Source organism: Bombina bombina, chromosome 6 (assembly GCF_027579735.1).
Source record: "Bombina bombina isolate aBomBom1 chromosome 6, aBomBom1.pri, whole genome shotgun sequence".
Classification (NCBI taxonomy): Eukaryota; Metazoa; Chordata; class Amphibia; order Anura; family Bombinatoridae; genus Bombina; species Bombina bombina.
In genome coordinates this window covers 103,855,147-103,867,388 of record NC_069504.1, presented here as the reverse complement: position 1 = coordinate 103,867,388, position 12,242 = coordinate 103,855,147, and the positions used below count along the sequence as shown (strand labels likewise).

The 12,242-nt window shown below is 37.2% G+C and overlaps 1 protein-coding gene across 1 annotated transcript in view; it reads left to right on the top strand.

The window, feature by feature from the left end:
- CCDC146 (coiled-coil domain containing 146) overlaps positions 1-12,242 on the top strand; it is a 430,933-nt gene that overhangs the window by 184,951 nt on the left and 233,740 nt on the right. The gene's annotated exons all lie outside the window — the stretch shown is intronic.

The following is a 12,242-nucleotide window of genomic DNA, read 5'->3' as shown; positions in this document are numbered from 1 at the left end:
ATATAAAAAATCTAGATTAAAGTCTATGGAGCTTTTTCTTTTATTAAGCCATTTATTAACTAGTGGAAGGGGATTTAGCCCATAGATTTTGGTTCAGTTGATACCTTAAATTGTTATAAAACTGTGATTTGCAGGATTGTTCCAAACTGAGATCTCTGTCCCTGTTTCTCTTTTTTTGCCCCTTATATGTCCAACCCAAGAATGCCCAGACCCTGCTTCAGAGTGTACCCAGCTGAAGCCTTCACCTGAACTGGCTAGACCTCTCAGGATTTGTTAGCTCTACCCAGTCTACACAAGCTAATGTGTTTGAGCATTCCCCTAAACTGACCCGACCCCCCAAGATTTGTCAGCTCTACCCAGTGTACACAGCCTGGTGTGCTTGAGCCTTTCCCTGAACTGACCAGATATATCAGATTTTTTTTTAGCTGTACCCAGTGTACACAGCTTGGTGTGCTTGAGCCTTCCCCTGAACTGACCAGACATCTCAGGATTTGTCAGCTCTGCCCAGTGTACACAGCCTGGTGTGCTTGATACTTCCCCTGAACTGACCAGGCATCTCAGGATTTGTCAGCTCTACCCAGTGTACACAGCCTGGTGTGCTTGAGCCTTCCCCTGACCTGACACCCCAGATTTGTCAGCTCTACCCAGTGTACACAGCCTGGTGTGCTTGAGCCTTTCCCTGAACTGACCTGACCCCCCCCAGATTTGTCAGCTCTACCCAGTGTACACAGCCTGGTGTGCTTGAGCCTTCCCCTGGCCTGACACCCCAGATTTGTCAGCTCTACCCAGTGTACACAGCCTGGTGTGCTTGAGCCTTTCCCTGAACTGACCTGACCCCCCCACCCCCCGATTTGTCAGCTCTACCCAGTGTACACAGCCTGGTGTGCTTGAGCCTTCCCCTGACCTGACCCCCCAGATTTGTCATCCCTACCCAGTGTATACTGCCTGGTGTGCTTGAGCCTTCCCCTGAACTGACTAGACATCTCAGGATTTGTCAGTTCTACCCAATGTAAACAGCCTGGTGTGCTTGATACTTCCCCTGAACTGACCAGACATCTCAGGATTTGTTAGCTCTGCCCAGTGTACACAGCCTGGTGTGCTTGATACTTCCCCTGAACTGACCAGACATCTCAGGCTTTGTCAGCTCTGCCCAGTGTACACAGCCTGGTGTGCTTGATACTTCCCCTGAACTGACCAGACATCTCAGGCTTTGTCAGCTCTGCCCAGTGTGCACAGCCTGGTGTGCTTGATACTTCCCCTGAACTGACCAGACATCTCAGGATTTGTCAGCTCTACCCAGTGTACACAGCCTGGTGTGCTTGATACTTCCCCTGAACTGACCAGACATCTCAGGATTTGTCAGCTCTACCCAGTGTAAACAGCCTGGTGTGCTTGATACTTCCCCTGAACTGACCAGACATCTCAGGCTTTGTCAGCTCTGCCCAGTGTACACAGCCTGGTGTGCTTGAGCCTTTCCTTGAACTGACCAGACATCTCAGGATTTGTCAGCTCTACCCAGTGTACACAGCCTGGTGTGCTTGATACTTCCCCGAACTGACCAGACATCTCAGGATTTGTCAGCTCTACCCAGTGTACACAGCCTGGTGTGCTTGATACTTCCCCTGAACTGACCAGACATCTCAGGATTTGTCAGCTCTACCCAGTGTAAACAGCCTGGTGTGCTTGATACTTCCCCTGAACTGACCAGACATCTCAGGCTTTGTCAGCTCTGCCCAGTGTACACAGCCTGGTGTGCTTGAGCCTTTCCCTGAACTGACCAGACATCTCAGGATTTGTCAGCTCTACCCAGTGTACACAGCCTGGTGTGCTTGATACTTCCACTGAACTTACCAGACCTCACAGAATTGGTCACCTTCACTCTTGACATGCCAGAGTCAGCCATTAAGATACAAAGTTGAAAACAAGAAGCACCTTCTCACCTCTATAGCTGAATAATACAATTTTAAGGCTCTTTTTTTTTTTTAGTTAAATTCACATTTCACAATTAATGGCATAAAGGCAGGGACACAGTTTTACTTGCTCACTCATTCCAGTTCTTGTCCTGGGCATCCCCCATGGCTCAATCTGAAAAACCTTTAAGATGCTCAGGCCCCTGCCCTGTATTTTCAGTCCTGGGTTTTAATATTAAATTGATGGGCATATGTTGTTCTATCTAGAGACAATTTAAACCTAAATAAAAATCGGATAATTTGTCACTAACATTTTTTTTTATGTTTGCTATATATTGTTATTGAAACAAATATCTCCATCTCTGACAGTGAACTGAGAACATGTAGAGCAGTTGATTGGTGCATACAAATCATGCATGTACTTGTAGTTTTAAGGAACATAAAACACCTTGTGATTACAAAACTTTTTAGCAGCCTTGTAATTTATAAACCTACTAGTTATATGTGAACACTTTCTGCATATTGTTACACCCTGTTTGGTGCAATTGGTTTTGAATGCAGCATTTCTATTAATTGAAGGCACCAATTTAGACTTGTAGCAGAAGTAGAGTAGTCTTGCCATTGTTATTTTGACAGAAAAGCTTGCATTGTTTTGGAATATTATGTATAGAAATAGTATGTTATTACCTATGCCTGTTAGGGGTAGATATGTAACGGGGGGAGGAGGGCTCGATTCCAATCTTTTAGAAAGGCTTATCAACTGATTTATCTTTAAAAAGTCCCATGTCTGTAGAAAACCTTTACGTTTTTCTTAATGATTAGAATCATACCCTGTGTTAGGTTTGTTAAGGCTGCAGTGTGCACTTCTGGTTCTCAGTACTGGCAAACCCACAATTTTCAGAGATAAATTAAGGAAAATAAAAAAAATGAACGTATATTGCAATCCCCCCCCCCCCAAAGTTTAATTAAACATTTTATATTACAATCTCAATGTGTCATGCCCATTTACATTAACAGAGAAGCATATATTTGTTTAGATGTCAGTATCTTTATAATACACTGGTGTCAAAGGTTAAAGGAACAGTAAACACTTTGAGACTGTAAAATAAAATAGTTTTTCCATTAAAGGACAGTCTACCCCAGAATTTTTATTGTTTTAAAAGAAAGAGAATCTCTTTATTACCCATTCCCTAGTTTTTCATAACCAATACAGTTATATAAAGACACTTTTTACCTCTGTGATTATGTTGTATCTAAGCCTTTGCAAACTGCCCCCTTATTTCAGTTCTTTTGACAGACATCCATTTTAGCCAATCAGTGCTGGCTCATAGGTAACTCCACGTGCGTTAGCATAGTGTTATCTATATGACACACATGAACTAATACCCTCTAGTGGTGAAAAACTGTCAAAATGCCCTGAGAGGAGAGGCGGCCTTCAAGGGCTTAGAAATTAGCATATGAACCTCCAAGGTTTAGCTTTCAACTAAGAATACCAATAGAAATAAACAAAGCAAAATTGGTGATAAAAGTAAATTGGAAAATTGTTTAAAATTGCATGCCCTATCTGAATCATGAAAGTTTATTTTGGACTAGACTGTCCCTTTAATGTATTTTTAATGACTTGTTATACCAGCTGCAGAGTATAAAATGTATGAGAAATTGCATTTTCAGGTTTATTTGTGTATATGCAGTAGCTGGTTTTGTGAATTTAAACCACAACCTATTACAATGGGTTGAGCTTCAGGTAATATAGCTCATTATGTTATCACTTTGTGTACACAAACTTGCTTCCTTATCTTATATTTGTCTGGAAAACTAAAGCTCAATACATAGAGAAAACAATGGAAAATCATAATTGTATTACTTAAAGGGACAGTCAACCATAGAATTGTTATTGTTTTAAAAGATAGATAATCCCTTTATTACTCATTCCCCAGTTGTGCATAACCAACACAGTTATATTAATGTATTTTTTACCTTTGTGATTACCTTGTATCTAGGAACCTTCATCCAGCCCCCTGCTCACATGACTGTGACTGTTTATTATCTATTGTCTTAAATTTAGCATTGTATTGTGCTAGATCTTAAATAACTTTCTGTGCCTGAACACAGTGTTATCTATATAGCCCATGTGTACTTTCTGTCTCTTTGTGTTGAAAAGAGATTTAAAAAGCATGTGATAAGAGGCAGCCCTCAAAGGCTTAGAAATTAGCATATGAGCCTACCTATGTTTAGTTTAAACTAAGAATACCAAGAGAAAAAAGCAAATTTGATGATAAAAGTAAATTGGAAAGTCAATTAAAATTAAAAGTCCTATCTGAATAATGAAAGTTTAATTTATACTTGACTGTCCCTTTAACTGTCCTGCACCCCACTGTGAGTTTAATTTCTTCTGCTGGCTGTGTTTACTTAGGCTATTCAATAGCTGAGACTCCAGTATCAAAACTTTCAGTATAGGTTGGGAAACCACAAGCTAAATCGGCTATTTCAAAGGCCAAAATAGGGGTAAATGAGCTACTTGTAAACAATTTAATACACTCCAGCAGGTAAAATGGATCATTGGGAACAATTTAAATGGGAGAAATTTTTGGGGTGAACTGTCCCTTTAAGTTATTGCAATGCTGCATAAATATTGTGTAATTACATTGTGTTTCATGTCCCTTTAAATTATCCCTACAACTACACACATCCTAACATTTACATATTAAAACCTGAAACCAAACTTAGAGTGCCAGGACTAAGGTAGTTCTTATACTCAGTCTCTTTCCTAATGATTTAGTTGTGAATTATGTAAGCGAGATTCAAATCTTCATGAATTTAAAATATTGCGCTCAACTGTGCCAGCAGATTTTCTGCTTGTATAAATTCTTACTAAACATCAACTCATTATGTGGTTGTAAGACTAGTGATTACTGGATATTAGTCATTTATGCAGAAAACAACACCGCTAAGCATAGACTGGAAGTGATCCAACAAGATACTGGTGGTGTCTGGAATTAGGCAATACAGTTATTAAAATTAATGAGCAAATTTGGAGTGATGTGAAAAATTCAATATGACCACTTAAACGACCAGTAAATACAGTAGATTTGCATAATCAACAAATGAATGATAAAAAGGCAATGCAATAGCACTTAGTCTGGACTTCAAATGCGTAGTAGATTATGTTTATTTCCACTCCTCCTGTATCATTTGACAGCCATCAGCCAATCACAAATGCATATACGTTTTATATATATATATATATATATATATACGTTTTATATATATATATATATATATATATATATTCTGTAAATTCTTGCACATGCTAAGTAGGATCTGGTGACTCAAAAAGTGTAAATATAAACAGACTGTGCACATTTTCGTTAATGGAAGTACATTGTAAAGGTTTTAAAACTGCTCTTTCTGAATCGTGAAAGTTTAATTTTGACTTGAATGTCCCTTTAATGTATTTCTTTAATGCAGCATCACCATAGATAACAATTTTGAGATTCTAAATTTCATGGTGATAAATAACTTTCTATTGTTTGATAATTATCAGCTTGCTTACAGCTGCAGATGACAAGTTTTTATTGTTTGTCATCATCCTCAGGACTTTTTCCATTATCGTTTTGGTGAAAAATGGCCCTTTACTTGCCAGTCCTGTTTGTTCTGATTACAATCTAACACCTAGATTGCCACCAAAATGAATCTATTAACCCCTAATCTACCGCTCCCAATATTGCCGCCACTATACTTAAGTTATTAACCCCTATTCCTCCGCACCCCAACATCGCCTAAACTATATTAAAGATATTAACCCCTATTCCGCCGCTCCCCAACATTGCTGCCACTAAATAAAGTTATTAACCCTTAAACCTCTGGCCTCCCACATCACTACCACTAAATCAACCTATTAACCCCTAAACCACTAGCCCCCCACATCGCAACAACCTAAATTAAACTATATTGACCCCTAAACCTAACCGTAACCCTAAACCTAACCCTAACCGTAACCCTAACACCCCCTAACTTTAACATAATTAAAATAGAGCTAAATTAAAGTTACATTTATAAACTAAATAATACCTATTTAAAACTAAATACATACTTACCTGTGAAATAAAACCTAAGCTAGCTACAATATAACTAATAGTTATATTTTAACTAGCTTAGGTTTTATTTTTATTTCACAGGTAAGTTTGTATTTATTTTAACTATGTAGACTAGTTAGTAAATAGTTATTAACTATTTACTAACTACCTAGTTAAAATAAATACAAAGTTACCCTAGAAATAAAACCTAAGCTGCCTTACACTAAAACCTAACAGTACAAAAAATAAAAAACAGTAAAATTACAACAAAAAAACCCAACTACCAATACAAAAATAACAAACAAAATTATCCAAAAAAATAAAAATTATTACTATTCTAATAAAAATATATAGCATTTAATAATACAAAGAAGCGCATGGATCCATGATTAAAAAATTAATTGTGAACAATTATTCAAAAAACAATTAAAAACAATAGTGGTGGCAAAAAGCAATGATGGTAAACAGTTGTATTACAATTAAATTAAAAATTAGGAATATAATCAAAAATGAATGAGTGTTAGTTCAATATTTGTGCAATAGTTCATCAATTAGTTCATCAAATTTGGAATATGTCAATCAATCCGTGCAGAGGTAGATCCTGATGGGAAAAAACTATGTAGTGGCCACAAAAAATTGTAAAAAATAGTGAAAAAATAATGTAAAAATAGTGAAAAAATAATGTAAATATATATATATATATATATGTATATATATAAAATGCCAGTGATATAATGTTAAAGTGTAAAAGTGCAATGTAAAAGTGTTGTGTGAAAGTGATAGGTGACAGAAGACAAAAATAAAAATACTAATGCAGTGGGATAAAAAAGTGTATGTGAATATGAAAAAAATGACTGATTGAAAGTCAGTAATCCAAATGGAACAAGAGAAAATTCCTTGGTGAGGATAATGGTCCAAAGATTTCTTGAAAGTTTGTAGATAAATCGATCTTCAAATCCTATAGGTAAAAAACAATGGCAACATAGCACAGTATTGTTTTAAACAAATATAAACAGAGAAAGATCCACTTGATGCTAATCGGACCGAATTGTTATTAGGTCTTCTACAAGATAATGCTAATCTACAGTATGTGGAAGACACGTACAGATATAGAATCTAATGGGAGACAACCCTAGAACAGAGTAGGCTTAAAGACAAACCAATGTTTGATTGACAATAATCTGGAAAGCTATATAAAAGAGTTAAATACTCAAACAGTTATTGCTATATAGTAACAGGGATTTCTGCTATGGTCAATATGTCACACTATTCCTATTTTAAGCCCATACGATAATATCAGAATGATAGGAAACGACAGAGCATAATTGAAGACAGTAAAAAATATAATATATAAAACATATAATAAATAATGTCTATGATATAAAATTCAACGGGAATGGACTAGTAGTTGTGAAGTATCCTAAATCTTAAAGTTAAAATTTAAATATTGGGATCGTGTATAATGGATTGACCCTAATCGGGGGGAGCTGATCGTCCCTAATGTTGGTTGATTCTTAGCTGATTCCTAGTTATTACCTCGAGTCTTAAAAGTTAGAATTTACTTAAACAGTAAGGTCACATATAATGGATTGACACTAAACAGAGGGAACTGGTCATCCCTCATGTTGGTTAATTCCTAGCTAGGTGTGGCTAGTATGAAAATACATGCTTATACTTAGCTATTGTATTATACGCTCCAGTTTATATAAAATTAGACAGCCTAGATAATCGTATAATGATATACATTTGTATAGGGTCTAATCATTTCAGATTTAATAAGTGGGATAGGTCTTCCTTATTATTTAATCCCTTTGGGAAAAGACAATCTAAATCGAAAATCCATCTGGATTCAGATATAAGTAATCTTTGCTCATTATTCCCACCCCTCCAGTTGGGTTTGACTAATTGTATCCCATAGTAGCTGAAATCCTTCTGATTGCCTTTGTGATGTACAGTGAAATGCCTATATAGTGCAGTGTCGGTGTTCCCATGTTCAACCTGGAGTAGGTGTTCACGTATTCTGTCCTTCAGGCATCTCGATGTCTGACCTATGTATTGTAATCCGCAGTTACACTGCACTACATAGATGACACCTTTGCTACTGCATCTTATTAGGTCTTTGATTTCATATTTAATATTTGAGTTATGGGATATAAAATTCTTAGTTTTCAATCCTCTTTTACACGCTTTACAGCTGGGACTGGAAAAGAAGCCTCTTATATCCTTTCCAAATACATCTTTCACCCTTGTTGTTTTCATACGGGGAATGCTTGGGGATAGTATACTCTTTAAATTTTCTGTTTTGCGGTAGATGAATCTTGTTTTTTTTTATATTGTTTCTCCTATGATATCATCATTTCTCAGTAATGTCCAATGTTTTTCAATTATCTTCTCTATGATACGTCTGTTCTCACTATATTCAGTGATAAAAGGAACATTCAATGTGTTACCATCATAGATTTTATTAATCGTCTTGTCCTTATATTTCAGGAGATCCTTTCGATCCCTTCCTCTTACTTCTTCGATGTCCTTATTGAGTTTATCTTTTTTGTAGGGGTTAATACATTTATTATAGTGGCAGCAAGGTCCGGTCGGCAGATTAGGGGTTAATAAGTGTAGGTAAGGTAGCGGTGACGTTGGGGGGGGCAGATTAGGGGGTAATAAATATAATATAGGTGTCGGCGATGTTAGGGGCAGCAGATTAGGGGTTTATAGGGATAATGTAGGTGGCGGCGGTGTCCGGAGCGGCAGATTAGGGGTTAATAATATAATGCAGGTGTCAGCGATAGCGGGGGTGGCAGATTAGGGGTTAATAAGTGTAAGGTTAGGGGTGTTTAGACTCAGGGTTCATGTTAGGGTGTTAGGTGCAAACTTAGAGAGTGTTTCCCCATAGGAAACAATGGGGCTGCGCTAGGAGCTGAACGCTGCTTTTTCGCAGGTGTTAGGTTTTTTTCCAGCCAGCTCAGCCCCATTGTATCCTATGGGGATATCGTGCATGAGCACGTTTTTCCAGCTTACCGCTACCGTAGGCAACGCTGGTATTGAGAGTTAAAGGGAAGGTAAATTATGCTCAACGCTCCCTTTTCTGAGCCTAACGCAGCCACTCATACAACTCTAAATACCAGCTTTGTCTTAAGGGTGCGCTGGGAAAAAAAGCAGCGTTAGCTACGCGGGTCTTTACCGACAAAACTCTAAATCTAGGCCAATGTTATTAAAAAATAGAGCACATATGAGATTAATATACTCGTTAATCAATCTAACAATTTTACAACATTTCATTTTAAAAGTTTTAGGGGTCGATTTATGAAGCAGCAGATGCTGCTTCCGACCCACTCCTCTTCAGTTCCGCCTGAAGCGGAAGTTAAGAAGCAGCGGTCCTAAGACCGCTGCTCCTTAACTCGTCCGCCACCTCCGAGGTGGAGTACAGCAATCAGCCCGATCGAATACGATCAGGTTGCTTGACACCCCCTGCTAGCGACCGATTGGCCGTGAATCTGCAGGGGGTGGCATTGCACTAGCAGTTCACAAGAACTGTTGGTGCAATGATAAATGCAGAGAGCGTATGCTGTCGGCATTTATCGATGTGCGGCGGACATGATTCGCTATAGCGGAAAATGTCGCACCATGATAAATTTACCCCTTTGTGTTTACTTGGAGTTTGATAGACCATATATCTTTAGAGCAGAACATGGCATTGTCTACGTGAGGGGCACAAATACACGGCAGGGGCGGAACTACCATTGGTGCAGCAGGTGCAGTGGCAACAGGGCCCAAGTGCAATAGCAGCCAATCTATACATAGGCATGGGACTATTAGTGTATAGACATTCTGTCATTATACAGCACAGCATATTTATCAGAGTATGCATACAGCAGTGTACTCTGAGATTGTATAAATGCTCAATATTATTATAAAGTGTAGGATGCTCATTATCAGTGTGTGCCTGAGGGGGGGGGGGGCAAACATGTTTACACCAGGGCCCTCTGTTGTTTATGTTCGCTGCTGCTACATTGTGAATGCTTAGGTCCACAAAATGCTTATATACGCTTTTCTGGCTCTAACAAAGCAACACTTCTATGTGCTAGAAACTTTATATATTCCTAAAAGGCAGAATTATACTCCAGGTAACAAGTTGAATAGGTTGACCATGTAACCCAGATACAATATCTAATATTGTGTTTTCTACATAATTACACTCATAACAATGCATAACAAATCATCTTACTATAAACAACATAGGACATGTTTACATTGCTAACACTGGAAGCAAAAAGTGTTATTACACTTGGCTGATATGAAGTACGTATTGCTTCTTTTGTTTCCTGCAGGTAATACTAATTCCACTTAAAGGGACACTGAACACAAATTTTTACTTTCATGATTCAGATAGAGTATGCAATTTTAAGCAACTTTCTAATTTACTCGTATTATCAAATTTTTTCTTCTTTCTCTTGCTATCTTTGAAAAGCAAGAATGTAAGTTTAGAAGCCGGACAATTTTTGGTTGACAACCTGGGTTGTTATTGCTGATTGGTGGCTAAATGCACCCACCATTAAAAAAGTGCTGTCCAGAGTGCTAAACCAAAAATTGGCTAGCTCCTTAGCTTAGATGCCTTCTTTTTCAAATAAAGATAGCAAGAGAACAAATAAAAATTGATAATAGGAGTAAAATAGAAGGTTGTTTAAAATTGCATGCTCTATAATGAAAGAAAAAAATTGGGTTAAATGGACATTAAACCCAAAATTTTTCTTTCGCGATTCAGATAGAGAATACCATTTTAAACAACTTTCTAATTTACTTCTATTATCTAACTTGCTTAATTCTCTTGATATTCTTTCCTAAAAAGCATATCTAGATAGGCTCAGTAGCTTCTGATTGGTGGCTGCACATAAATGCCTTATGTGATTGGCATTGCTATTTCTTTAACTAAGGCTATCTAAAGAATGAAGCAAATTAGATAATATAAGTAAATTGGAATGTTGTTTAAAATTGTATTCTCTGTCTAAATTATGAAAGAAAAATTTGGAGTTTAATATCCCTTTAAGTGTCCCTTTAACAAGCATTTGAAAGTTTAATCAGGTGTTAGGTGTAGCGCTACTCCCTATTTTAATTAAAATTAAAGGGATATGAAACCCAAACATGTATTTTGTGATTCCGACAGAGCATAACATTTTAAAAAGTTTCCAGTTTTCTTCTATCATCAAATTTGCTTTGTGCTCATGGTATTCTTTGTTGAAGAGATACCTAGGTAGGTGCCTGGAGCAGAACATGGCAGGAAATAGTGCTTCCATCTAGTGATTTTGCAAATGAATAACATTGTAGCAAAACTGCTGCCAAATAGTGCTCAAGATACATGCACGCTACTGAGATTAAGTCCCCCCCTGATTTTCAACAAAAGATACAAAGAGACCAAATTTGATAATAGAAGTTAATTAAAAAGTTGTTTTAAAATTGCATGCTTTATCTGAGTAATGAAAAAAAATGTTTGGTTTTCATTTCCCTTTAAGCAAATTTGTAGTTTTTAGAGAAACGTTAGGGTCTCAGAGTATGGGCAACTCTATTTTGAAGGCATTCGGGGGAACTTTTAAGAAATTAACCAGAGATCTAATCTCTGGTAAATTTTCAGAGCACTAATTGCTGCCGCAAGCTCGCGGTAACAATAACCAGCCACTTTTAATGGCTGGTTAATTATCACACTTCTGCAAATGGGCAAATTTACCCGTTTGCAGGGAGCATGATAATTTAGTGCTCCACTTGTAATCTAGCCCTAAGTGTTAATAGCATACATGCCCAGTATGCCCATCATGTCAATATACAAATGGGATTCAGATTGTATAGCAGTGATCAGGATGGATTCGGATTACAATAAATTAATATCACACATGTAAATGAATATGTCCCTTACAAAATGAACTGTTCTGTGACCTTAAGAGGTGTGAAAGGTTGGTTGTATATACAAGTTTTGGTACTTAACAAATGAAAACATGTGTTTGGGAACTTTTGTGCTGAAAACTCAAAACATGATTGTGGGCTTTTAGCGTCCAAATCTATTTCGGATTGTGATCACTCAAAAAACACACGAAACATTTTGTCCAAAAGCTAAATATCATCAGGAGCAGATAGCTTATCGATTGTGATTGACCTTATAGTGATCAATCACAATCATTTAGAAAAAAGCTTATCAATTGATTCAGCTACAAATAATCCCATAGACTTTAATTATGAATTTATAGAAAAATCATTAGATACATTTTTC